Source organism: Lepidothrix coronata, unplaced genomic scaffold, assembly GCF_001604755.1.
Source record: "Lepidothrix coronata isolate B3197 unplaced genomic scaffold, Lepidothrix_coronata-1.0 Scaffold78, whole genome shotgun sequence".
In the NCBI taxonomy this organism is placed as follows: Eukaryota; Metazoa; Chordata; class Aves; order Passeriformes; family Pipridae; genus Lepidothrix; species Lepidothrix coronata.
Genome location: NW_016690258.1, coordinates 2752955 through 2780688, shown reverse-complemented (window position 1 = coordinate 2780688; position 27734 = coordinate 2752955). Strand labels below are relative to the sequence as shown.

Below are 27734 nucleotides of genomic sequence, written 5' to 3'. Positions count from 1 at the left end.
ACTCTCTTGCAGAGGCAGGCACGAGCATGGCTGAGCGTAGGAGCACGGGCTGAGTGAGAAAGCTGGTTATGTTCAGAGCAGTGGAATTTGGCAAGGAGATACAGCTTCCCACACGCAGCAGGGAGAAGCTCCTCGGTTAACCCATTGATTCCAGATGAGCTGCTTGTAAGATGCTCTGTGGTGTTCTGCTCTACAAAACCAGGTAATCTCCTGTTTGGGCACAGAGAGCTGTGCCTGGGTTTTCACTTGTGATGCCACAAGTCCTCAGGCAATACAAATGGGAATTTATCTTTTTTCCCAATGAATGACTTTGTCTTAACTCCTCATTTGAACAGTTGGAGGGACCACAGGGCCTAGATGCTTTAAAAAAGTTTCTCCTTTTCAAGTCATGGCAAAAGCCCAAAGCTCTAAGCACAGAGCTCAGCTTCTGCAATTCCCCATTGGGAAGCCCAGCATCAAGAGCTCTATGAGCTTGGGGAAGGGGCTTTGTGATTACTTGTAGCTTTTTTTCCCTTGCTTACGTCCCCTTCCCTTGGTGTGGCAGCAAACACGTTCTGAGCATGATGCAAGTCAACCTCTGCAACTCTGAACTTGTCTGCTGTTGCATCACCTGGAGACGCACATGGAAAAGGAGACTCTTCCTGCTACCATCTGAATTTGGGTGCTCACATTTCCAAGGTAACCAGGTTATTTGTGGGCTGTTATAGTCTTGTTTTATCCTTTGTGTGAGCAAATTAGGCTATTTGCAGTGTTGCAAAGGCACTCAAATAGTTCAGCTAATGAACACGTCCCTGTATTTACAGCCAACTGGCACAGGCTGTGATAGTCATGCTCTGAGGTGCTTGTAAGGAGTGTGAAAGCAGGCTTTCTTCCTGATTTTGTGCCATTTGCTCCCATGCCACCTTGAATCTGTCTCTTAATTGTGTAGTGCTGGGCTGGCTAAATGTAATCTGGGATGAGAGGATGGGTGAGGGAATGTTCAGCAGGGAGAGCAGCTCCTGGAAGTCCCATTCAGCTTCCACGTCCTGTTCCCTCAAGTGTCTTTATTCAAACTGCGCAGTTGCCCTTTCTCCGGGGTTTGTCCCCCAGCCTCCTTGCTGTGTCTCCCAGCAGCACAGGCACAAAGGATGGGCCATAGTGAGGCCTCCTGGAGCTGCCCTGTCCGGTCTGGCACTGTGGGGTCCAGGCTGCAAATGTGGCTCGGCAGCAAACGCGCCTGTTTGCTGGGGGCCGTGCTCGCGTTTGAACAGCTGTCTGCGTGGCATCCGTGTGGGAACCGCCTTAAATTGGCGGGAAAAGGTGAGGCGTCGGACCTCAGGACAGCTGTCCCCAGGGTCCTGCCTCACCACACGCTGCTCGGGGGGCACCTGAGGGGACCCCGCCTGGTGGCCTGAAAGGCTCATGGCCGTCACAGTGGTACAGAACTGCGGCTGGGTCCTGCGGAGGAGCTGGGAGGATGAACAGCCCCGGCAGGAAGGCCCTGAGCCGGCCGAACGCCTCAGCCTGTGATGGCGGCACGGCCCTCGGCAGCCGCGATGGAGGCGGCACCTGTGGTCAGGGACTGAGCTGCTTTGCCATGGAACTGTGAGTTTCTGGAGCCTGCGGGCTCCTCCCTGACACCTCCCGGCTTCCCTGCTCCGCTGTGTTGTGATCCCGTGTTTGGGCTGGGAGCTGGGTCAGGGCGGAAGCTGCGGTTTCAGCTCTGGTGGCTCTGTCAAGGGTTGGGGTTTAATTACGGGTTGGGAACGAGTCCTGTGGCAGGCGCAGCCACCCGGGCCGGCTGGATGGCCATGGGCTGCTGGGACCCTGTCTCTGTGGGCCGCGTGGGCCCCTCGGTGCTGGGGCAGTGTGGAACCCCCTCCCCTGCCTGGGGCAAGGCAAGACCACCAGTGCTTTGCAGGCCTTTCTTCCTCCCTTCCAGCCGTGCTCATAGCTGAAATTGCTCTTGTTCTGCATTATCCTTATGTGCTTTCCCTGGTTTCTCCACTGCCTTCTGTTTCTTCAGATAGCTGGGAGTTGAGGTACTCCTACCTGGCAGCGGTTCCTGTAGTCCTGTAGGAGAACAGAGCCCTGGCCCCATTTCTTCTTGGAGACATTGAGATGTTGGAAATGGAGATGAGCTGTTCTGTGGGGAGATTTGGAGGGGATGATATGTGTGTTACTTATGTGCTGCCCAGTGGTACGAGCGATCCAAGAGCATGTAGGGCCTTAAGAAGTATTTGGTGAGGGACCCAAGTCTGGGGAGAAAAGGGAATCCAGACAGATTTATTTATTTCCCTACTTTCTTTCCCTGGAGAAACATCTGGCTTATGTAAAGCCATTTGCTGGGTTTCTCACTGCTTTATTTTGAAAGTCTCTGCATTCGGGCACTCTGCTCTTCTCATCTCCCTGCTCTTCTCCCATCACAGCCTCAAGGGCAGATTCTTCATGATTTGGGGTTTTGCTTTTATGAAGTTTACTCTTTGTTTCTGGCCTGTGTTGTCTTTTTCTTTTATTTTCTTTCCTTTTCTTGTAAAGGAGTGCTCTAGTTTGACTTGTGGTTTTGTCTTGTTTTCTTCTGAGAGGTGAATTGTTGTGATAAGCCCTGCAAAAAGTGGGAGGGAGTAGACTGGTGCGTTGGCGAGACCCTGGTCACTGATATGGCATTAGTGAAAGCACTGTGCCAGCAAGAAGCTGAGCTCTGAGGTTTGATTGCGGATATAACATCCTAAAAGCACAGCATTTTTCAGTATGGGAGATTTTGAGCTGAATTATGCATGAGGGGGTGCAGTTAGAGGGATAAGCACTTTACTTCCTTTTGCCAATGCAGCTCTGGATTGGACCCGTCATTATCTTGTGCATTTATCCTGGCAGTGAAGTGCTCAGTACCTGGTGAAAGATTTACAGCTCTGCTCCAGTGGTGCAGTTTGTTTGGGTCTTATTCTAAATTTGCCACTTCCTCTCCCTGGGTAGCTGATTCCCTGTTGCTTGGACCAGGCAGTGGTCCAGGCAGGATCATACCCCTGAGAGCCAAGCAGGATCTTCTCAGAGCTGTGCAAAACAGGATGCTGGATGTTAGCTTGAGGGGATTCAGGGTGCTGAGACTGCAGAAAGCTGCCCTCTCCTCTGACAGAACAACAGCTCTGCTCTCAGCTCTGTCTCTGTGTCCTCTCTATCATTCTTCACCTTCCCTCTGCCCTTATTCTGGCAGTTGCCTTTGAGTGATCCTATGCTGGAGGTTGAGGCAGGCTCCTGCATGTCTTGGCCTTGCATCCTGTTGGCAGAAAGCTGAGAGTGAGAGATGTTTGGGAAAGTTTTGTGGTGTTTTTTTGTTTTGTTTGGGTGTTTTTTCTTAAAAAAAAAAAAAAGAAAAACCAACCAAAAACCAAGAAGCTTCACTATTCATTCATTCCCCAAATAGCTTTCCCTTTCATTGGACAACATCCTCCTGCTAGGACAGTCCAAGCCTGTTCTGACAGACAGCTTATCTGCTTTACAGCTCTGACTGCTTCCTCTGTCTCTCCTTTGTGTGGGAGGTGTTTTGTCTTCCCAAACTTCTGCTGACTTCAGTGGGTGCTCGCCTGTGCCCGAACACGCACTGATAGTGCAGCTCAGTGCCGAAGTTCGCCGCTGGTTTTTATTTATGTCCCTGCAGCGTGTTTTTCTTTGCAAAGGGAAGGACTCGAGTGGCTTGGGGAGAGCAGGAAGGTTGCTGTTGAAAGTTAATGAAGCTGAGGTTCTCTGTTCACCCTGTCTGGGTCCATCCTGCAAGTCCTGCTGCAGGACATGGTGAAGGCACTGGTGTCGAGGGGTGCCACGCTGGTGGGGGTCCAAATTTGGGCCTGACCTGCACAAGAACTGTATCTGAAAAAGCCTAGAGCAGCCAGCTTGCTGCTTTGCTGTGTTGCCAGCTGCTAAGGCAGTTTAGAGAAATTCCCAGCCTAGTTTTAAGTCTGGTAAAAGTGGAGAGAAGTGTGTGTGTGTGCATAAAGCAAGGGTTACAAATGTTGGTATTTTTAGCAAAACAAAGTCAATCAGGTTTGAAGCTGTGGTTTGCCACTGTGCGTTCCTGATACAGGATCAACGCTTTCCCTGAGATACAGTTTCCAGTCTACAAAACCATGGATGATGGTTAGTTTTCTTGAATCTCCAACACTTCTGTGAGTCTGTTCCTTCTGGAGGTACATTGGGGGGTGTTTACTGTGGTTTTAACTTTTCTCCCTGAGCTGTGGGATCCTTCCTACTGGCCATGCAATGCCACCACATGTCCAGTGCTCCTGCATGTGCAGCGGCGGCCCAGGGATGTTTGTAGGTCAGGGATGACAGATACTGAGCAGCACTCATCAGTGCTATTAATTAATTGCATTCCAACGGCAGCGAAAGCAGTAGCAAGAGTAATAAACAAATTATAATCTACATTATGAAGCTGACAGGTGCCACCCACTCATTACCTGTCTTTAACCACTCTCATTACTACCCAGTCTTTGTGGGAACTAATCTTGCTGCTCAGTGTCCGACTTGTTCATTTAATGCCATTATCTGAAGCAATCGGCCCCTCCCTGTGAAAGAAGAGGAAGGTGCTTTTCCTGAGGCTTGTTCTCTGGGAGCTCTGAGGAGGAGGCTGAGGGAGCACTTTGCAAAAGCACGGTGTGGCTGGGAACTGAAATCCACAGGGACAATCTGGGGAGGAGCTGGGGATGGGTGGCAGGGTGGAAGATTGTAACTAGGAGGAAAAGTCTGCACTCTGTTCATCTCCATGGGATTGAGGACTAATATCCAGTGAAAGGGATATTAGGAAGAGCCACAGTTTTTTCTCTCCGGATGTTTTCCAGGGTTCGGAAGCAAGCTGGGTTGCTGAGTAATGACAGTTCTCTTTGTGGCTGCCCCAGGGCATTGCAGGAGGAAGTCCTGATAGTGTTTCTGTGGGGATCTGCTCAAGCTCCCCCTGGGAAAAAGAAGCTGTGCTCCAGGAGTGGTCTGGTGTAGGTGGAGTTCAGCAGGGTCAGGGATGCTCAGCCAGAGGAGCCTCCTCGGTGCCTGGCTGCTGCCATTACCTTGTCTCTGTCCATACTCAGTGTTAATGACTCTGCTGTGCCTGAGCTGCAGCTGTTCTCCTTTCCTCGCTGACACAACTGGGAGCCTTCCTGGGGAAGATTATTGAAGCCTGGAAGCCGATGAGTTGGGCTGAGAGAGCAGATGGGAAAATAGGTCTTTTTCCAGATACTCCATGGGTGGTTGGACCCTGGCCAGCCAGAGGTCCTGTTGTGCTCTCAGAGTTTTGGGATATGTCATGGGGGTCTCTAATGAGTAAACAATAAGCTGAAAGCTGAGAAATTAAGGCTGAGAGGTGAAGGGCCAGCTTTCCCAATGGAGGATTGGCATCAGTCAGATGCAACAAGGGCCTGTCAAAAACCAAAGCTGTTGAATGTGTCTGTTAATGATAAAGAGGAGTAAGTGGCAGATGAAGTTTGCTGCTGACTATTCAGAGTAGCAAAACCCAAAAGCTGCACTGAACAGCTGTAGGAAGTCCTTGCAATGTGGAGTGGTGGGGTTATAGCATATGATGCTGAGAAAAGCAAAGCGATCCAGTGGGAGGAGGGAGCCATCCTAGTCTAAAATGCAGTGCAACAAGCTCAGAAAGGGAAAATGCCACAAGGGAGAGAGATCTCAGAAGTGCAATGAACTGTGCTATGGGAGCAAGGCTTGATTCTGAGGATGGTCAAAAAACCCAAAGCCAGTCACCTTCTACAAGAAGAGCTGAGAACAAACAGTATAAATGCACTGTATGAATCTGTGGTGAATAAAGGCTTCTGTAGGCTTGGGGGATGTTGGAGTAAGTAATACCATGAAAATCCATTGAGTGGACTTTTAAATATCAATACACAGTATCTTGCTGAGAAAATCCCACAACTGCAAATAGCTGGAGCCTGGGAAAGTGTTTGTAATGTAACATAGCTACATCCTTGGCCTGTTTTTATACTCTTCTCCAGGTGCTGCTGTCAAGTCCCATTGAAAACAGGACACAGGGCAGGATGAAGCTTGATCCAACAAAAATTAGTGGCTCTGATTCCTCCGCTTTTCCAAGAAGATACTGTCCTGGAATGAGCTGTGTGTGGCACACTGTGGTCGTGTGTGTCTGAGGAACTTTTATGGAGGCTGGAGACACTGAGGTCTCTCTCTGTTCAATAGAGAGCTGCTGAGGTGCATGGCTTGAGGAGAAAACTCCCGAGGTTATTGTACATCTGTTATCAAATGGACATTGCAAACAGACAGCCAAAGCATTGAGGTCTTCGTACCAACAGGAACATCTTATTCTTCACCAGCACCAGGCACTCTGAAATGAACAGATTCCTTAGGCAATGGAAAGCTATTCCCTGGGTCAACAAACCCACCTCTTGTCTCCTCTGAGGAACGTTTGGGCAAGAAACCAACTCCAAAAGGATTTGCTTTCTTCGACCTGTCCTCTCTCATCTCAAGTACTCTGCTTCTGGTTAAGAAGGACTGGATGATGTGGAAGTATCTGGATGGGTCAGGCCAACTCATCCTGCCCTCAAAGCCCTCGTGTGCTACTTAAACCCACACCACAGTGGGGCGAGACACTGTGTGGGAGTGTGAGACAGTTCCTAATGTTCCTGTTGATCAAATGGCCCACTGAGTCTCCTGATCTGCTGTGGTGATAAGTCATAACAAGGACTCTCTCTTAATCCTCATTATCCTTTGCTGGCGCTTCCTGCCCACATACACTAGATATTTCCTATCAACAGGGAGTAACCTCTGTAGAAGATAGGATCAGATTCCCAGGAACCAGGCTGTAGTAAGAGTGAAGAAAGAATGAGGAAACAGTCCTAATTTGAGGCTAATCTTATAAATACAGGGCTGGATACAGACAATAGGAAGAGATATGTCAGGAGAGCTTTAGAATTTATTTAGGAAAGGATCATCTTTTTCCAGGAGTAGCCTTAATTGTAACTTATGATGTGATGAAGTTGCTGTTTGATCCCAGCTTCGGCAGAGGGAAAGAGACAGATTCTGCTTTGTGTCACCAGAGGAGGAGTAGCCTGAGAAAAATACAGGGAAAAGTGTTTTTAAAGGTAATTTTTTGTCACTTGTGTACTGATTCAAGCTGCATGGATGGAATGTTTAATTTTCCCAGTTTTTATTCAAATAAAACACTAAATAAGAAGGAAAAGGCTGTGTGGTTTTTCCCAAAGCAGACATGCTAATGTGTGTACCCATTAGGTATTTAAAGTTGCATGGCATTGCTGAAAATGCAGAAACCCACAAATCTTTTCTTCTAGCGCAAGGGGATTATTGGGGTGGGGTGTTTCTTTCCCCTACCTAGACCCATGGCTGGAGCCTGTACCAGTCAGAGACTTGGCCTGTCCTTCATGCTCACCTTTTATCTGGGCAGGGTGGAGTGTGCTGGAGCTGTTTGTGGTTTCTCTACAGACAGTCGCTTTTATGAACCTTTTTTAGACAACCTGTTAAAATGAAGAGCAGCCTCCTGCCTGTCCCTGTCCTGTCCACATCCCAGCACCGTGCAGGGAGCCTGTGATGCCTCTCTGTGTTTCATTGCAAGCAGGGTGAGAGCGGGTGTGTGTTTGTGAGAAACGAGTCGCCTTTACGGCAGATGTGAGGGTCCCTCACCACATATTCACGTACAGCAGTTGTTGTAGCACAATCCCATAACCCTGTGAATGGCTACAGTGCAACAAGGTGTGGACACTGGTTGCTCATCCCCACCCTGAAGGAGGTGTTGCAAGTTCCTGAAAAATGCCGTCATGCCTTTGCGGGTTTGGACTCGTTTGGCTTTTCACTATCTGTCCTGCTCCCCGGTGTGTGCTGGGGTTGGTGTTTTGTTTGTTGCCCAGCTCTGGGCTGGTCACTGCTTCTTCCTTCAGAAGATTTACAGGCCTTGCCTTGGATCAAGTTTATGAAGCTGCAGTGATGTACAGACCCCTGTTGCTTCCTGGAAACTTCCTGTTCCTTTTAGATAGGCCCACTTGGACAGGAGATTTCACAAGACCTGTCCCAGGCTTCCTGTATGAGTTAGGACAAGGCTTTTCAACCATCCATCTGTATCTTAGTTTCCCACTTCCTATTGTTTCTGGCCCTCCCAGGACAGATTTTTTTTTTCTGAAAGTCCTCAGAACAATGTGGACTTCCATTCCTTTCCCATGTGGCTGGCTCTGCTGTTTTCTCTTCACCATAGCAGGTTATGTGATCTAAGGGTTCTACTTTAACCCAAGACAGGGCACATTTTGACTCTGATGGCAGGTTTGGTTTTCTTCTCTGTTTAAGATAAACTCTGTCAGGGAGCAGGGCTGGCTCAGAGGACATATACAGTGGTGTGGGCACAGCAGATCCTCTCTGTGCTAAGTTTACTTCCGTGAAGGGTTGCTAAGTAGTGCCTACGGGTGTTTGATGCAGCTGGATAGTGAACAGAGTGTAATTGCTTCTGCTATCTTCTGGGATGTGCTTCCAGCAAGTCACGACACCTGGTAACGTGCTTGTAACATCTATTAACCTTGTAATTTTATAAGTGGTGCTTTAATCCTGCCTGGTTGCCTGTCAGGTCTGGAAACATCTACTGTGGCTCTCCATGGTCACTGCTAAAATGCTGTGCCTGGTCACTGAGTTTGCTGCATTTTGCTGTCACCATTGTCGTCTCCTCCTTGTCAGATGCTCCACTCCTTTGCACAGGTCAAAGCCTGCCCTTGTTTATTAGTTTTCTCCCTGAGTTCTGCAGAGTGGATTTTGGAAGGTTGATCCTTTGCTGGCCAGGTGCTGCTGTGTGATATTTCCCCCTTACAGATGACAGATACCCTGCAGTGAAGAGCTGTGGGGCTGAAGGGGTCAGCATTTCTGCAAAGCACTGAGTCACCTGGTGTGGCACTGGAGCTTGGGAAGGTGGAAGAACTGGAGCAAGAGTTTGGGCTTGCTGCAGAAAGAAAATTCAAGAACTCTTGTGTGTGCTGTTGGGATCTGGTCTGCTGCAGAAGGGGAGTCCCTGCTGCTGTGGAAGGGACATACCAACCTCAGGGTGCTCAGTGAGGCAGGGGATGGATGGAAAGGGATGTCCTGCACTGGCTGTGAGCAGACCCTGGATTAAGCCACCAGCAGAAAGTTGGTGGGAGAGCAGGGATCGATCCCTGAGCTTTTAACAAACCAGCTTTCACCAAACCTCATGGCTCAGCCTTCTTCTTCCAGGCTTTCTGTGAGCGCAGGTGTGTCAGGCCAGAGTACCCAGCTGCTGGAATCCTGATCTGTACCCATTCTCACCTGGGAAGGTGTCCTCTGGAGAACTGCAGGCAGCAGTATCCTACCATGTGAGAAGCCCTGAAGAGGAGAAGGCTTGGCCAGGAGAAGGTGGGGAGCACACAGAGGATCTTGGGGTGGGTTTTCAGGACAGGCTGACTTCCAGGTCCAGCTCTCAGTCTTTACCAGGACTTGGCAGAACTGGTAAATGCTGTTCACAGCACTGGGAGGGACTGGTGTTCAGTGAGCAGGGCGGGGTGGACGCTCTGTGCCAAACTCTCGCTTGTCTCCTTTCTCTTTAGGGCATTCTTCATTCATTAAACTTGCTACCAAGGCAGCTTTGGTGGAAGTAATCAGTCTCCTGAAAGTGGAGGCCTTTCCTGGGTGAGCACCCAGTGTTGAGGTTTGGGTGAACTGCTGTGTTTTTGGAAGATCAGAGTGGGAAACGTGGGGAATTTTGTTGTGTGCTCCATTACCAGTGACTGTGGACAAGAACACAAAGCAACAAACAACACCAAAGAGCAGAAAGCCAGTTTTAATTGCCTGCAGTCAGATGGTGAATGGAGCAGAGCTTTGTCTTCCTCCTTCCTGGCTCTAAACATGACTTCAGCTGTGGCTCCAGAATAAGCAGTGGGAGCCAGTTTAGGGTGGGCACCATCTCTGCCTTCCACTTTCCTTAGTGCCCCAGTCAGCAGGGCTGTGATCCCTGGGCAGCACCCCTGTGGCATGGCTGTCATGCAAAATAACGAGCCAGCAAGTCCTGACTCCTTATTTATATTTTGGTGAAGGTTTTTATCATGTTTCCTGCAGACACGGACGGAGAGGAACGGGTGGTTCTGCTGTTGGCAGCCCTTTCTGATAAAGGCCAGTGGCTTTTCGCAAGTCTCACAGCTCTTGAGTTGCTGTTGGGTCTCAGTATATCCCCTTTTGCTGCTTCATGTTGCTGCTTCTCCTGTGCCTGCTGGAAGACCGGTGTCTTCTATGCAAGGGATTTTTAAGAAGCTGCTTAGTCTGTTTACTTTTCATCTTTATAACCCTTATTCTGTTTGTGTGTTTTTTATTCTTCCTCTATCCCAGAAACCCCTCGTTTACCCTACCCAGGTAGACAAAATTTACAGGAATCTTTAATTTGTTAATTGAAACTGCTTCTTGCTGTGCATGGAAACAAGCAAACAAAAAAAGCAAACTACAACTGCAACACAATGGAAGTGTAAACAGGAAAACATACAAAACCCCCTTCATTTTGGAGACATAGTCCCTTAAGACTGTAAAACCTTCTAGGCCTGGAAGGTCTGTGAGTCAAGTATCAATTGGTCTGATGTACCAGAAAAGGAAATGTTTAACTCTTTTATTTATGTCCAGGAGAGCTCAGTGAAGCCTTCAGGTTAAAAAACAACTCAGGAGAATTCAAAGGAAAACAGCTCATAGGGCTTCCGGCTGCATATGCAGCACTTTAAATTTAGAGCTTCATGGGAATGTTAATAGTTTATTCTCAGCAGTGTCAGTGGAAGGAGTCTGTAATTTGAAAACTTTTGCATGACTTTCAATTTTAAAATAAAAGAGAATTCTGGCCTAGATTTTAAAAAGTGACTATGGAAGGTTCCCCCAAACCAGTGGTTAGATAGCCCATAAACAGTGTCTAGAAAAGCAGATCCCTTAAGGCCGTTTCCACTTGGAATCCAAATTTTTTAAGTGATCTTATGTTGGAAAGTCACCATGTGATTTGGGCAACCAATAATTGCTGAATTATCTATTAGCTGAAATATATTCAGATAAACTGAATATTTGAACATGATGAGTAAAGTCATCAAAACTGAAGTCTGTTCATGGCTAATTTGTGAACTGTCAAAGGAGCTCAGTCATTTAATGAGCATTTGGTTCCAAGCTGTGCACCTAGGTCTAGTGTCCAGCTGCAAAGGAGCAAAATGTTCAGTTAAGTTCAGTATTGATTGTTTATGAAGATCAGATATTATTATTATTATTATTGCTTTACTTGGAAAGGACTTCGGAAGACTTTGGAGTGTCTTTTTTATTTTAATCCCTTCTGGCAGGGTGCCAGCAGGTCGGATCCAGACAGTTATCCCCTCTGCACTTGGTCAGACAGTTAACCAGGAGTTTCTTTGGTCTGGAAGTTCAAAGGGGGTCCTTGTCTCTGCTGCACTGGGACCCTGCCAGGCAGGACAGCACTTTTCAGCTCTGCGACTTGAATTAGGGCAAAGGAAGAACAAACTGTCACTATGAGCTGTTCCAACCAACTCCCTTCTTCTGTCAACTGCCAACCATGATTTTATGTTTAATTATTTGCATTACATCATTAGTCCTGTGCTAGGTGTTGTACATGGCTAATGATGCAAAGCCTACCCCAGGTCTGGGCACTGTACAGGCTTCCCTGTAGGGCGGATGTGCCAAAGTGTTTGAAGTGCTCAAGGAGGGGAAGCTGGCAAAATCTCCCCTACCTCCTCCCCTTGGAATAGTAGGATATTTAACATGCTAATTTAGCTTACTTATTAAAATGGAATATTTTTCTTCAGAAGTAAACCCTGCAGTGGTTAGAATCTCCTTTATGCTTTCTGTGCCGTGTGTCTGAGCAGGACAATTTTGAGGGAGACCCTGCCAGATGTCCACTGGGCTCTTCCCACCTCCACAACCCCAGCATCAGACTCTCCAGAGGATAAAAGTCAAAGTATTTCTTCTGAAGGTGCCTGGTTTACAAGCAGATCTCCTCCCTCCCAGAGCCTGTGGTGAGGGCTGGCTGCTTGTCGTTGCCCCCGTGTTGTTTCCGCGTCCTCACAGCCTGTGTGTACACACAGATTTCCACTTTGTTTTTTTATCACGTTCTCCTTTCTGAGCTTCCCTTTAGACTGTTGATAAACTGCATTGCTTAACATGGGCGAGGGTGTTGGTTTTGGAGGGTCTGGCAGGGTTCCTGGCAGAGCACCCGGATGCACAGGAACTATGACAGTGTGGTCCCATGATCTGTGTGGTCTATCAGCCAGTTCCCTCCTGGAGGAGTGTGCTTGCTGCAGAGGCCAGCTGGGATGGTAGGGGGAAACTGAGAAAGGGTGTTCTGTGTGCTGGTAGTGAACCTCTGAGCAAAGGGGGCAAGGAAAGGGCAGTGCTGGTGGTAGAGGAGGGCCAGCCTGACTCACAGACCCCCTGTCCTATGCTCACCATGTCTGGTCTTAGAGGGTGGAGAGGAAAATTGTTCCTTCCCTGGCCTGTATTGGTGTCTCTGTGCTCCTGCTCCCATCCAGGGCTGTGTGTGTAGTGTCTGTGAGGCAGAGCAAGGCAAGGCAGCAGGGCTCAGATGCCTCACTCTTTCTCAATCCTGTGGCCAGACTTGCTGAGCCCAGTTCCCTGTCATCTGAATCAAGCCTGCCTTAACCTTGTGGAAGTAAGGTCAGGGACTGGAGCTGGGCTCCATCCTGCTGTTCCCATGGCTAGCTATATACTAGGAAACCCAGGAGCTGCTCGTGCTCCACTGCTCTAATAGGAGATGCTTGTCCTTGACCCCTGTCCAGAGTGGTTGGGTCTGTCTGCATGGAAAAATGCTCTGCCTCCGGAAGAGGAAATATGGGCCCTGCTTCTATGAGATGCTGCAGGGTGGCCAAACATCCTCAGCAGATAGAGATCATGTAATTCAGGTGGACCACTAAACTTTTAGGCAGCAATTAAGACTAATGCAGTAACTCTGAGTCAACTAATGCATCTGGGTGTTGCCTTGGCATACTTCCGATGGCAAATCCTTCCTGTGTAGACTTGATGTTCTTACATTCTCCTCTGGCTTCCCGAATGCTCCACTTCAAAACTCGATCAAAAACCTGTGGTGATGCCAAAGGGAGATGTCCCATTAAATCCCTTGTCTTTCCTTTGGTCCTTTAAACCTGCAGGTGATCCCAGGCAGTTTCTTTGATGCCTTCTTCCCCAGTGGATGAAGTAATTATGACTTCTGTGTAGCAGGCTAATAGCTCTGAAGGCTTTAGTCAGGCTGATTAACAACAACTGTGTTTTAATAAAAAATGTTCTGGTAAATCCTTCTGAATTGCAGCCCTAATTACTCTGCAGCCTGATGTGCAGCAATTGCAAAGCTAATAGGATCACCTGAATCCAGTTAATGAATCTTCTGTCATGGCTTGCTGTGACTCACAAGATGTGTAGTGTTTCTTCTGGTCTCCCCTGCCTTGCTCCATTCCCTGGTGAATATTTATGCTCTGTATTGCTGAAGGTAAGGGGGGATGTGCTTAGACTTTGAATGAATTAACTTAAATATATGTGCATCCTTCCTCTCATTTCAAGGGACTTACAAGGATCAAGGGCCTGGGCTTTTTGCTTTGGTCTCAAGGTGAGTTCATTCAAGAAGTCACCAGTGGCTGCTCTTGCCTGATAGTTCTTTTCAGGCTTATAGGTTTTGATGAGAAATCTGTTCAACCCTGCTCTCTGCTTCCCCAGCAATAGTCTGCATCCGTGTTAGAGAACAGAGTTAGAAGGAACACCCTTCCTCCTTGCTACTAGCACATTAAGGTGGTTTGTGCTGCATCAGGAAAGGAAAAAAACCCATTAAACTGAAAGTAATTTGTTTTGTTGGAAACCTTTTCCTTTAGGTTTCAACTCTTGGCATGTAAACTTGCTTGTGCTCCCTGGCTGTCTCCCCTTCAAAAGGAAAAAGGCATTAACCCCAAATCAAAATTTTTCCATCTTTTACGAGGTTGTAAGCTGGTGATCTGGAAGGCTCTGCACTGCTCAGGAGTGGGACTCTGGGCCAGCAACAGGGACCTAATGGTGCTTTTGGTTTTAAGGTACCTTTATTTTTTTTACAGGTGGAGGATCTACAGGTGGTTTGGGGATTGTTGGCAGACTTGTGTTAAAGGTTCAGCCTAAGTCAGGGATAAACAAGGATTGTTTGAAAGTGGCCTTTCAAACTTCCCTCCTTGCTCACTTCTTGTTCTAAATGTAATGTGTTTCTTTTATAGATTTATAGGTTTAACTCCTTGTTGAGGCACACTATAAAATGTGCCTCTAACCATGTACCTCGTAACTACCATAATAGCAAGGAAGCCTGTCTGACGAATTCAGTGGCAGGAAGCAAAGTAAACATCTAAGGGATGTAATAAAGAGATTCAGGTGGGTAGGACCTGGCAACATACCAGAGGAAAGACTTGACACCAGCTGCATTTCTGGTCCTGTAGCTCCAGTGCTGTCCTTTACTGGACATAATGCAATGAACCATTTATGTGACCTTTCATGGAGCTGGGGTTTGTGTAAAAGCCCAGATGTAAGACCTGGGACTTGTTGTTCCCCAGCTATGGGATATTCCTGTAGAGAGGAGGATTTACAGAGCAAATCTTTCTCTTTTCTGCTGCTCACACCACAGCTGATTTCATACATGGGCCAAGCTGAAAAACTCCAGCTCACTACAAGGGTGTTAGTAGAGGATACTGTACTGGGGATTTTCAGAGGCTTCATCAAATCTCTGTCTAGGAACTTGAGGACCTGGGGTAAGAGGGGAAAAATGCTAAATGATTCAAGTTCTGCAGTATGGAAAGATGAATGAAGTTACAAAGGAACTGTACAAATATTTATTGCATGCTGGCAACAAATTTCGGGTCGGCCCTTTACAGCTGGGGGCAGGGAATGACAATATTTTTTTCTTTTAAGCAGAGCTTAGAGGAAAGAAAAATAAAAGGCTTGTGTGATGTTTAGAAAGAGGAGCAAAACCAAGCCCAGCAAATCTGCTTATAAACAATAAGACAAGGAGGGCAATGGAGCAGAGTTGGTGCTGGAGGGTTTGTGTTGCTTTCCTGGGCACTGGAAGTGCAGTATCGTCCCTGTGGCTGCTCCTGCCTGGCTGGAACATGCAAAAAAACCTGTCATGAATGATGGGCTGAATGTGGGAGGAAAACAGTGCAGTTTATCTTGGATTTTTCAATATTACAGTGTCAGACTTCTGCGTGTCTGGCTCTCCCCTGGAAGTTCAGAGCCTTTGAAGGCTCCTTTCATTTCTGGTGTTCACAGGCATTTATCCTCTGTGCTGAGCTTGGTAACTGGGAATGGATCAGGAATGTAGGAGCTGTAGCATGGGTAGATACCAGTTTTGGTTGCCTGTGGTGGGTTATTTTGTTGCTGTTTTTGTTTGGTTTTCCTCTTTATGGAAGAAACGGGTAATGTGTGGCTGGAACTATCTTGACTCCAAGGTCCTGGATGCTTTGGCAGTGACATTAGCTCGGTGGCTTTGGGAGAGGGGGAGTGCTTGCACTCCTTGCCTCCCAGAGGGTCAGATGGGTTTTTTCGTGGTGGGTGGGAGGAAGTCACTTCTCACCTCCTCCTCAGACAGAGCAGAGGTCTGCTGTCTCGCTTACGTTTCCCTTAGTCTCACTGATAAATATTTGTAATTTTGATGTTTTGGAAGCTGAGTGCAGCAAGATCAAAAGTCACACTTGTCGGCTTTGGGGAGAGTGAGAACTAGCTGCTTCCCACATGATGTCTGTGGGATAGCTTCACATGGCTGCTCTATGCTTGGGCAGTGCCTTGCCCTTCCTTACAAGATGCTTCAGGCCCTTGGGAGCTCCCCATGAAGGAGCGTGGCTGTGTGCTGGGCAGAAGCAGGACCTGGGGACCAGGAGGGATGGAGTTCATTCCTGGCTTCGTTGTCTCAGCGTGATGACCAGGCATGACACAGCATGGCAGAGCAGTGTGCTGGTGAGCAGCAGGCTCTGTCCTCACTTCACATTCCAGAGGCAGACCAGATCCTGCCTAACACCCGACTGCCAGCCCTAGTGCTGAGCCTGTACCACTCGATTCTGGCTTGCAACAAGGCTGGAGAGGGAGCTGTGCAGTGGAGCTCCAATCTCCCTCTCTCTGAACCTAATGTGGGAGTTTTTGGCACGCCCCTGAGTGGGACAAAGATTTAAAATCCTTACCCTAACCTATGGAGAAAGCATTCAAGAGGCTTTCATCTTTGGAAAATGCACTGGGCTCTCTTGGATGAAAGAGCTATTATTTACCTATCAACAACATAATCCCCCTCCCTCCTACAGATTGCAGGCAAGCTCCCGGGGCAAACGGCACTGTAATTAAGAACAAATATTTACTATGAAGGACTAGCTGAGGCCTGGCTGGGCAAGCAGCCATGAGCCTTGTCTGAACTTGCCTTCTGTTTGTTCCCCTTTGAAAGCAAGGAGTCAAAGTCTTTTGTCAGAGGAGTGTTTGTGAGGCACAAGATGGTGGGTTGGGCCTCTGAAGCAGCCAGGAGCTATCAGGCTGTTTGTTCCAAGCCTAGGAAATCCCCCACAAGCAGAGTTCCTTGCATCTAGAGGCACTTCATTTTCTGCTGTGGATGGCTCTTAGATCTGCAAGTGAGGGTTGGTGTGGGGACCGCAGCTGGTGCCATGCTACAAGCAAGTCTGTGGAAATACCTGTCTGCTCTAAAATCACATATTAATTCAGTCTTCATTTGCATCTACTTTCCCTTTTGATTTCTGTTGCAATTCAAGCATTTACTTCCCAGGACTCAAGCCCTGGTGTGTAGATGCAAGGGAAGTTGGCTGCTGGAGAAAGCATGTCCTTACAAAATTGCCGGGACTGTTTCACAGCTCAGACTCGCAGCCTACTCACCTGCCTTCTTCCACTCTGATGAACAAGCAAGGAGGGGTGACAGGGTTCTTGCTCATCTCCTGGCAAGGCTTGGCAAGCTGAAATTTAATAAATAAGTCAATTGTGAGTAATAGAAACAATTGCAAGGATGTGGTGTGTGGTTCAACCAGCTATCACTGCTGTGGTAGTGCAACAAGGCATGTGATTAGACTGGGAAATTGCTGTAGCAATACCAAGATTTGCAGCATGAGTCCCACAGAAGGAGCAAACGTGGGAGACACACACAGACACTCAGAGCTTGAAAAAGGGCTGACCAAAGTGTCTGAAGAAGGCCAGCACCAGCTTCCAGAGTGCTAAGCAAGCCGTGGAAGTAACTGGAGAGGTGCCCGGCACCATGCTGGTGTATGTATGTGCTATAAAACCCACAGTTACAACTTGTCAGAGTTTTTGAGGAATATGTCAACGACTGGTTTGATTAAAAAGGTCTTTTTTTGGTTTGTTCCTCTTTCTTGTAAGAATGGTCATGTATTGTCAGCAGTTGAACAGCTGAAAACAGAGTTCATGGTTGCCTGGCTCTTGGGCTGAGCCAAAGCTTCCCAGAGCTCTGATCTGAGCTGCTTTATATATTAGATACCTGGTTTGGGTTTTTTAAATAAAATCCTTTGCTCTCAGAGAGAAAAGTCTGTTTGAGGCTTTACTTTGAATGACCTGTCTCCTTTTGTTTGGGGGCTTAGATGCAACAACAGAGAGAAGGCAGAGGTTATCTAGTACACAGGATCTGGGAGGGCTGGGAAGAGAAAGGGCTCTCAGCCATGAGCCAGAAAGTCACAGAAGAGCAAAGAAATGAGCTAGAGAGGCTCTTGCCCCTTAAGAGGACAAGAAAGCTTCAACAGTGCCACTTGCTGTGGCTTTGTCAGTGCCCACCTCCTGCCCTGGCCCATGTGTGTGCAGGGGGGAACAGGCTGCACAGCCACTCCAGCTCGTGCACTGTGACCAGTGTGTTAATGCTGGCAACCCCCAACTAAACCCATAGCTTGAGTGGAACAAAACTTGCTTGTTGTGTTTTTGCATTAAACCCCACACCATCCTGGTTCACACCCCATCCTGGTTGTGTGCAGGTTTTGGCTTCAGTGTTCAAAAGAAATGTCAGAAAAGCTGTCGGGTCTCTGGTTTGGCTTCGACAAAGGTGTTATCCATTCCAGTGTGTCTCGTGCATATGGGCTGTGGGAGGGGAGCCCTGCTTTTGTCATCTTTGCCAGTGAGACAGGCATCTAGTGTCCCTCTGCCAAGCCTGTGAGAGTTTTGCTTGATTTTTAAAGGGAGGTTGGTTTTTAAAGCTGCCTGGAGTACATGCTGTGCTGTCTGAAAGAGAAGTAGGCATTGAAGTTCTGGTCAGGGAAGATACAGGTTGGTTCTTTGGGAGAACGATTCCCGCCTTGTTTTGTTGATTCCTGCTACTGTTGTTCTTTCATGGTCACATTTGCTCATTGGCAGGTTGAAGAACACATGTATTTGGAGTACTGTGTCCTGGAAAGGTGAGTCCCTGCAAGAATTCCTTGGATAAGGCCTAGTATGCCTTGGCCAATAGAAGATCTTGAAGCCAGATAGTCTACTAGACAGAGGTTGTGCAGGGACGTGCAGCAAGCAGTAATCAGGATTAGGGAGACTATCTTTTAAGGTTTTGTTTGGAGTTTTGTATGAAGGTGAGTCTGTGCCTGGGACTGTGTATACACTGGAGAACTTCCTCATTTCCTTAAATTTACTATGTTAAAGAGGAGGTTGCTGAAATACTTCCTCCTTCTGCTCTTCCCTAATAGTTTAGAGACAGATTTAATGGTTTTCATTTGAAAAGGACCTAAGGAAAGAACTCAAGATATGCTTTTCTGTCTGACATTACAAAGAGACTTTCACACCTCATCTCCAGGCACTGCCAATTGTGTTGTGTCTTTTGTGACAGTTATCAAACAAATACACCAGGTATTTCCTAGCACTGCAGGTACCCACGGGAGGTTCTGAGATGGAGCACATGAAAGGAATCTGAGACTGTGAGGGTCCCCAGAGAGGTGAGTGGGAGGAGCAGGTTGCTGTGGCCCACGTATTCCTGCATCGAGCTGGTGAGGAAGAGTTAACTCATTTCTGTCTGAGCTGAGCCTCTGAGCAGAGGTTGATTGACTGAACATTGGAAATCTTCTCTTCATGCCAGGTGTAACAAGGATCATCTGGTAGAAATGTGTGTCTGCCCAAGACACAGATCTGCCTTAGACATGCATTAGCACGAATGGAGTTTGCTGTCTGCTGGAGGAGCCAGGTCCCCAGTTGAGCAAAGCCTAACGGAAATTGGATCCAGTCCAGAATGTCTGGATGGCATATGATATTTACTGAAATATGGCATTGCTTGTGTAAGCAGCACACCCTTCTCCCTCACTCTGGAAACCATCTGGGCTTCATGTGCGAGCGGTTAAAAGCCAGAGCAGGAGAGCATCTGATGCTCTCTGGCTCTTGTGATGTTTCCCTCTCCGGCCCCCCTCCATGGGTGTCCCTGAATTTGCAGGCATGGGAGTCTCAGCCATGCCCCAATGTCTTCTTAACAACCCACTGAGGGTTTTCTTCCCTTGTTCTGCCATGGTTGTAAACACGGTATGGTTGTATGAGGAATTTGTGTAGGGCTTTACTGACAGGGTAGGAGGCAAACTCTTGCCTAGGCCAGGATACAGTCATTTTGCTGGCCAAATCTTCTTTCATTTCTAGCTGGGTCCACAGCCAGTAACTTTATTGACTCTACTGATTTTCATACAAGCTGGAGTCAAAGCTCTTGGGAACAAGGAAGGATTATTTGGCATGTCTGTGCACTTGCATAGCAAGTGTTTTCTCCAAAGGGAACTGAGCACCCTTGGCAGAGGCTTGGGACTGGGCAGAGACCCCTGTTCTTCACATGGCCAGGCTGAGAAAGGATTTGTCCAGTTGCTGCATTGTAAGGGCAGAAGAGGACAGGGGGGTACAGGAAATTGTCCACTGCTTTCCTGGAATAATGCAAGTTTGGCTGTGCTTTTCATTAGATTTTGGGAGGGAGTTTAGTTAAAGGTAGGACCTCTGGGGTGGGGTTAGGGTTTCCTCCTCTGTTTTCAAGGCTTTCCTTGTAGCTTCCTCTCTGTCTGTGTATGCACACTTTGTGGGTTTTGTTTCTTAGAGGGAGCATCATATGACAGCGCCAGCATCTCTGATCTTTCTGGCAGACTGATCCCTCTTCCTTCCTGAGCTTGATAAACAGTCCAAGAAACTGCGCCTGTGTGTGAGTGCATGTACGTCTTTGAGACCACAGCTTGCTTCTCCAGTTCTTGGTGTGGTTTTCTCTCCTTCCGTTGTAGTTTCTGGTGTTTCTCTGCTTTGCCTTCCCATCTCCCCTCCTGCTGTGGTTTACCTGCTGCTGCTTCGCATGAAGATGTGTCTGAACAACCTGTTTCTGAGAACTCTGACTTGTGCTCCCCAGCCTCTCACCCTGGCACAGGGTTTCTGAGGTGGTGGCTTGGGTTTCAGGCTCTCTTGACAATATTTTGCAGCACTTTTTGAATCCAGCCTGCCCTTTGAGTGTTGGCAGTTTCTCCCTGCAACATGGATGCTGTGGCTTACAGGTTACCCAGATGCCCAGTGCAGGCAGATGCATTGTTGGAAGAGGAAAACCTTCTCTGTGTGTCTGTGCAAAGCACTGTAGCCCAGCAGAGCTCTGGTTCAGAGCAGGACTCTGATGTGGTAGCACAATGTGAATTGCTCCCAGACTCCAGCTGTCTTTGGCCTAACGTGGCTAAAATACAGAGAGGCACTAAAGCAACCTTTCTTGCTTCGAACCCCAGCAGCTTGTGCTTTTGTGGCCAAAGAATCTGGCTCCAGCAACATTACTGCTGCTGGAAAGTGGAAATGCCCTGTGTGGAGACACCCGTCAAGGCCTGGGAGGGTCTGGAGGCTTAATCTTTGCACCTCTGCTCTGAGAGGGTCTTGTGGGCTCGTACTTCCCAGAGCCCCTTGGAGCTGTGTAATCTCTTGGGCTGAGAGGGGTGCATTTTACTGAAATAGTGCACGTGTTTGAATCTCATTCTCCTCTCTAGATCATTACCAGATCTGAGTTTCCTGCATCAGGCTGGATTAGCCTTGCCCTGTCTCTTCAGCTCTCCCAGTTGTCTGCCCATTTCCACAAGTGTAGCTGATGACTGAGAAGTGATGTGGGCTCGTCCCCATCCTCCAGGGTAGGAGAAAGGTTCCCACTTCTGTGTTCTCTTCCTGTCTCTTGGAGCCTTGGAGAGATCCGGCAGCTCAGCATTCAACACCAGCATTTAAACAGGTCACTGCAGTACCGAGGTACCTTCTCTGCCCCCTCCCTTCCTTTTTCCTGCTTTGGCAGATTGCCTGGCCTGATTGACTGCATTTTGATTCATCTCTGATATTTAATCTCCTCCCTGGAGAAAGATGGGCAGGAGAGATGCTGTTGCTGCCCTGAGGTAGGAATCAAGAGCTGTAGAGTGTTATTTCATTCAGCCCAAGAAAGCCCTCTAGCAGCACAGAGGACATGTTGTGCTGCAGTGAAAGGCGGCTTTGAGAGATCATGTAATCTGCCCTCGCCTGGCCTTGTGCTGTCTCTTGCTGTAGGACTGGAATCAAAATACCATCTCAGATACTGAGCCCAATTGATTGGAGCTGTTTCAACCAATTCCATCTCTGTGTTCTGGAAGAAGACCTTTTTCCCCCTCCTTCCCCATCCTGGTCAGATAACATCCAGGAAACTCGGTGTCCAGACAAGAGGTTTGTCTTTTGCACGGAGGTGACCCTGTGAAGGAGGCAATCAGCTTCAGAGCAAGTGGGGGCAGGTGGGCTGAGGATGTTGGAACAGGAGAGTGACGGGAGGGAGCAGGTGAAATGATGTCCCCCATCTCTCTCAGCCAGAAGGGTTGTTGGGGTCAAAGGCTTGGAATATAGATGAGCAGCTGTGAGGCAGAGGCTGGAAAGAGCTTTTTTTGTTCGTGCTGAATAATGCTTGGTGCGTTGGCTGCCTGTGTCTAGCTGTATGCTGTCCTGCAGGGGTGAGAGCTGTGCCCTGTTGTCCTTCCTCTTCCTCTGTCCCTGGGATTTTCCACTGGGTTGATGCCTCTTAAGGCTGTGCTGCCTCTGGGGCTCTTCTTAAGGGACACTGACTGATGATGGGCTTGGAGGCAGTGAGGTTTAGCCTCTTCTCTCACATCTAGAAAGGTGTTTTTCTTTCTGGTTTGCCACTGCAAGAGAAGGATAGGGGTTCCAAGACTTACTTGGGCCAGTCTTGAGTGAAACAGTAGGGATCAGAGCTCTGATACAGGTTGAGTTCTGCCAAACAAGAATTTCTGTGCTCTTCCCTGTTGCCTGTGTCCCTTGGCAGAAAGGAAATAGGATGAGAGCTCCCACTGAATGTGCTAATTTCTCCTGGGCCATATCTCTCCAAGGTCACTCGCTTGCAATTGCATCCATATGGGTGGTGCCTCTGCCTAGCTGAGCTCTTGGAAGCCCACCAGGATACAGATTTCATGTGACTATGAAATACAGAGAGTTTATATGGCCATGTAAAATGCTACTCTTTACCAGGACACAGCCTCCTGGGGCAGGTCTGTGAAGGGAGCCAAGTCCTATGTCCTACTTAATTTCTTCTGACCACTGCTGTCCTAGGCCAGCTAACATATCAAAAGCCTGTTGAGAGCAGGGGCCTGTGATCTTTTTTTGCTTTAAGTGCTTGTTTCTGTTTGTTGGGAGTGCCTGGTGTCTTCAGGGAATGGTGGAAGGAGGTAGCGCCCTCAGCCTTGGCTGTGGCTGTGCTCCCTCCTGATGCTCTGTACAATCTTCACTGCCCCGGTACTCTGGAGGAAGCTGACTGCAGCTTTATTTACATGCCATGGGTGGGGATATAATAAAAGGAAATGAAGAAGCCCACACTGACAGCAATGGCTTTTGTTTGTCACCAGCAACACTATGAGTCTGGCCTCACTAAAAAGCAAATACTGAATGGCCAGCTGCCATCCCGTCTCGGGCTCTGGCTGTATGCTCTTGTCTGGATAGAGGAGCAGAATTAGACCCATTTTCTCACTGCAGGTCCTGCTGCATAAGGCAGTGGGAATGATGTGATGCTCTTCCCCAGGATTTAGCTTTGGATGAGGCACGCATTTAACCGCAGTAGGTCGGGCTCTCCAAGCGTTCTCAGGGTAAGACCCCCTCCTCTTTTTCCAGATGGTGAAATGTCTCTGAAGAGTTCTCACTCTGGATAGACTTTTTTATTTAACTGCTTGGCCACTGCCCAAGGGAGTCTGTGTGGCTTTATGGGAAAGGATTTTTAGTTGAGCAGAGCAGTGTTGTGCACGTTTGAACATGTGTACCCAGTGGATCATTCAGCTGGGGATGGAATTGCTCTGTTGACCGCAAATGTTTGTGCATATGCATTGATTGCACTTATCTGTACAGTTATAATCCTTACTCAGTTGAAGCTTCTGGTTTTATACATCCGCTTGTTATTCTGTTAAACCTGTTACTACCTCCTTTCCTGCTGCATCCTCATCTTTATCATCTTGCACCATGCACCCAGTTGGAAAGCGGCTGTGCCACTGGGCCTTGCTGCCCAGCTGCACTTGTGGGAAATAAGTGATTTCCTTGGGGTGGCTGAGTGGTGGAACAGCAGGGATGAGGACCCAGACCCTCCCCTTGGGGCCCAGAAAGGATCATGATTTTTATATGGCTCCCTGAAAGGATGTTTATACTTGAATCTGCAGGGAGATAAACTAGATCTGACTTCCAGGAGAACAACTTTTTTACTCCTTTTTTTCTCCTAAATGGATGGGAGGAAGACTGGATGAGGAGAGAAGGAAGTACTCCGAGGTGAGCTGAGGGTGGTATGGGAGTGGTGAGGGCCTATTGTAAATCTAAGGAAACACAGGGAAGGAAACATGCAGAAATAGTCTGGATCCAGTTGATGGGTTGTGCATGGCCCCTGCTCTGAAAAGGTAGTGTAAGTGCAATGTTTAGTACTCTGAAAAAGCATCCTTGTACTGTAGCATTTATCAAGGCTTCAGGTCATTTTTCAGTCATACCCTAAATCCTGCTTTGTGACCTTCAGGAAACTCACTGTTACCTGTATGTGCCTCAGGTCTTCCCCCACCTCTCCTTGGATGGATCAGTTCTCTCCATGGCAGCATCTTGCTCTTGTGGCCTGAGCACAGCCCGGGCTTTGGGGTGGTAAAAACTCACAGCCTTCGTGGCTAAAAGCTAAAGCTTCCAAAGGGTCTGAGCTTCATTCCATGTGTTCCAGGGAGGTACATCTGGGAGCGAAGGGGAAGATGTAAGGAAAAATTTTGGCTGTAAAATGTAGCAACGTTTTTTGGGTTTTTTGGTTTGTTTTTTTTTTTTTTTGTTCAGCGCTTTTTTGGGCCAAGCAAGGCCCTGACTGCTGCTGTTGCTTCTCTCTGTCAGCTTCTTCCATTGGAAACTCCAGTTCCCTTCTCTCCTCTACCTTGGATAAATAACTGCCATCTCAAGACCTGCAGGAATGCCAGATGGAAAGTGTTCTCTTCCTTTCAGCCTGACTGGGCACACAGGGCTCATTTACACCTTGCTGGCAAGTGTTAGTTGTTCAAGAGGACTGGGCACTGCCTCCTCCATGGGAGTGGAGAGAAGCCAGGCTCCAGGACACAAAAGAAGTAAAGGAGAAGGGATTTGTGTGGCAGATGAATGCAGTTGATGTGCCAGTGCTGGCAGTGCAAAGGTGTTCTGTAGATCCTGAGGTGCAGAAGACAGTCTGCTCGGCCTCCCAACTATGCTGGTTTTGTCTAGGCCTCTTCAAACACTCCTCAGACATCTCTGTTTCAGAGCAGCTCTCACAAGCAAACACCTCAGGGAGGAAAATTTAACTTGCCACAAGTTTGAGGCTACAAAGCAAATTAGTGGCATGGTTTGTGATATGACCAGAAGATGTAATTTCTCTGTCTGTGCTTGGGCACTGGTGGGTACCACTAATTTTCCAGGGACAGATATACCTTAAAGGGAAAAACAACTCTGTTCTTGTAACCCATTCAGCAGCAGCCTTCTCTTCTTGATATAACCACTTAGGGTGCTTTTAGAAGGAATGGGGAACTGGCAGTGGTGGGAATGCCTACAGGAAAAAATTCAGTGTGGAAACACACTGGTACACAGGAGGAGTAATATGGATGGCAGCAAGATGCCCAGGAGGCCACCTGTGTGCTAAAACCTCTCCCTGGGACACCAGCAGCCTTTGGTAGAACTTTGGTAGAAGTAGAGACACAAAGTGCAGAGTGATCCTAATCTACAACCCTTGTGGAAGCAGCAGAAAGAGAACTTGTCCATCATCAAGCTATTTTCAAACAGCACAGCTCTTAGGTAAGTGTCTGTGATAACATGATGGGTTTTCCTCTCTCTTTACAGGATCCTCTCACTTGGATGATGCAAATGAGGTAAGTGCTAAATGGCATCACAGTCAGCTTGGCTTCCTGCAGGGCCTTCAAAGTGACAGAGAGGCACCTCGGGACATGGAGTGGCTTTGCAATAAGACCTGAGCTTTTGCTCAGCAGTCCTCTACCTGCTGAGTTTGAGAGGTTTATGCAGGGGCTGTGGTAGTGATCAAGGCCAGATGGATGCTCAGACCTGGTTCTCCCTCGCTTGTCCTGCCATCAGGTGTTGAGGTGTGGGCTTGGACCAGTCTCTGTGGATTGGTGAGTTTAGCTCAGGCTCAAACACGAGGGAAATGAGATCACCCATTTCTGCCTCTTCTCAGGGCCCTGCTCCAACAGGCACTGCTGTGCTGTGCAAGCTCCAGAGTCCTGGGGCTGCTCCAAGGCCGCCAACCTTGCAGAGGAGAAGATGGTTTTATTTAGTTTGCTTATATGAAGAAAAAAAGTCTGTCAAAATAGGGATTTGGAAAGGGAAGGGGGGAGCAGGAAGTCTTCCTGTTGGCATTTATTAGAAGGGAAATGAATGTTTTATGTTCAGGGGCCCTGCTGGATGTGCAGTGCTCAGGGACAGTGGTCTGGTAAAAGCCTCCTGACTTCTTGAGTCGGTGGTGAGAATTTGATCTGGAATAAGCAAGAAAGGGCTAAATATAGAAGCCCCTGGCTCCCATTCTGTGATGGTGGCTCTGCCCTCACTGCAGTCCTGGAGGCAGCAAGTTCTGCCTATTGTTCCGGTCACATTCCTGTGTCCCACGATGGGGCCTCTGTGATGGAATAAAATGAAGAGAAACAGATGGGAAAACAATAACCCAAGGAACGGGCCCTGAGCTTTGCTGGAAGCTTCCAAAACCCATAAATCCCCAAATGCATTTCTGCTGGATTAGGGAACTGAAGCAAAGCAAGGGCCAAGTACTTCCCTTCCTGTATCCCACGTGCTCTTATTGCCCAGAGACAACTCCAAGGGGGCTCTACCTTGCAACAAATTGTTGTAATGGCACCTCTTTATCCTTCATATTTTAATTCTGACAACTTCCCTGTCTGTCCTTTCTCTGTACTCTCTTTTTGTCTTGCAGGCCCAGGGAAAAACTCACTGCACAAGCAGCGAGCCCACCTCTTCATCCTTCTCCTGCACCACTGGACTGGCTGCAAACAAAACAAGGGGCCTTGCAAGGCAGTGATGTAGTCCCTCCAATGTGCTGGGAAGTGCCTTATAGAAAGGAATGACTGGGAACCTCTTGGAAGGAGAGAGGGATTGATGAGCACTGAGAGGGAACATGACCTGCCTGAAATGTCATGTCTGGTGATCATGAAGGTTTCAAAGCGATTGGAAATCCCGGCCCAGCCACAATTTCTTTTTGTTTTTGTTTGAAGTAAGTGCACGATGTTTTCCTCTGCATATTGGTGGTATCTATGTATCCCTTCCTTAAGTGTGTGTGTGCAAAACCCTGGGTGAGCAGCAGGGAAGATAGATGATTCCAGAGGTGCATGAAAGAAGTTTAGTGCTTTCTGCAGAACTCTGCTTTACCTTTCAGAAAGCAAACAACTTGTTTACTCACCTACCTGTCTGTGAATTGGCTTTGCTCAAGCTCTTCCAAAAACTACAGCTACTTCTTTCCCTGACAGCCTCTTTGCTGCAGTCCTTTTGAGATGAAGCAGTTCCCCAGGGGATTAGATCAATGTTGCAGCTGGCCCAGGGAGAGACTGAGGCTGTGCTGTGAGAAGCAGGGGACAGGATCCTGAGTGAAGCGAAATGAGGTCTTGGTCTGAACCAACCATCTTGTGAAAGCTTATCTTTAGGATCTGAGGCAGGAAGAACTGCACACACTGAAGTCCTGCTGTTACAGCATGGGAGCTAAATTTTTCAAAGCCAGATAGGAATCTATATACCAGCAATCTTCATCCTTGTTAAAATTCCCCTTTTCTCTCCCTAATCCTTTCCCCAAGCATATATTCTTTCAGTCACCCTCCTCCCTGATATGTTTGCTCTTTCCAACCACTGGTCCATGTTAAACAGCTGTTGCTGCTGTGAATGGAGAGATGCAAGGAAAAGGAATGGTGAAAATTTTCATGTGCTGAAGAGGCTACTGAAAACAACAGCCAGGCTCACCTTCTGTTATTAGCCTTTAAATTAGGCCTCGTGTTACTCAGGCAGTTTCACTTGCAGGACACAGGTTTTCTCGTTGCTATACTGGGGGGTATTTTGTACAGACAGATGTGTGCTCCGGGATTGTAATTGCATAATTCATTAACTTTATTGTTCCTTTCATCTGAGTGGGGATTTTTTTTTTTTCATTGAAATTACAGAGTGTTTATGCCCTTCTGTTCTTTGTGTACATAAACCACACAGGAACCTCCAAGTTGCTGGTAAAAAGTGATCTTGAAATCGACACAAACCACTGTGTTGTGCACAGGAAAGTGCACTACTTCCTCTGACCCACTGTTATG

At 47.9% G+C, this 27734-nt stretch overlaps 1 long non-coding RNA gene across 1 annotated transcript; it reads left to right on the top strand.

The window, feature by feature from the left end:
• The first annotated feature begins 229 nt into the window (after positions 1-229).
• LOC108499783 lies at positions 230-26654 on the top strand. The gene is made up of 3 exons (XR_001875653.1): positions 230-1584; positions 25267-25295; positions 26363-26654. It is a non-coding gene; the product is annotated as an uncharacterized LOC108499783 (long non-coding RNA).
• Positions 26655-27734: the final 1080 nt, after the last annotated feature.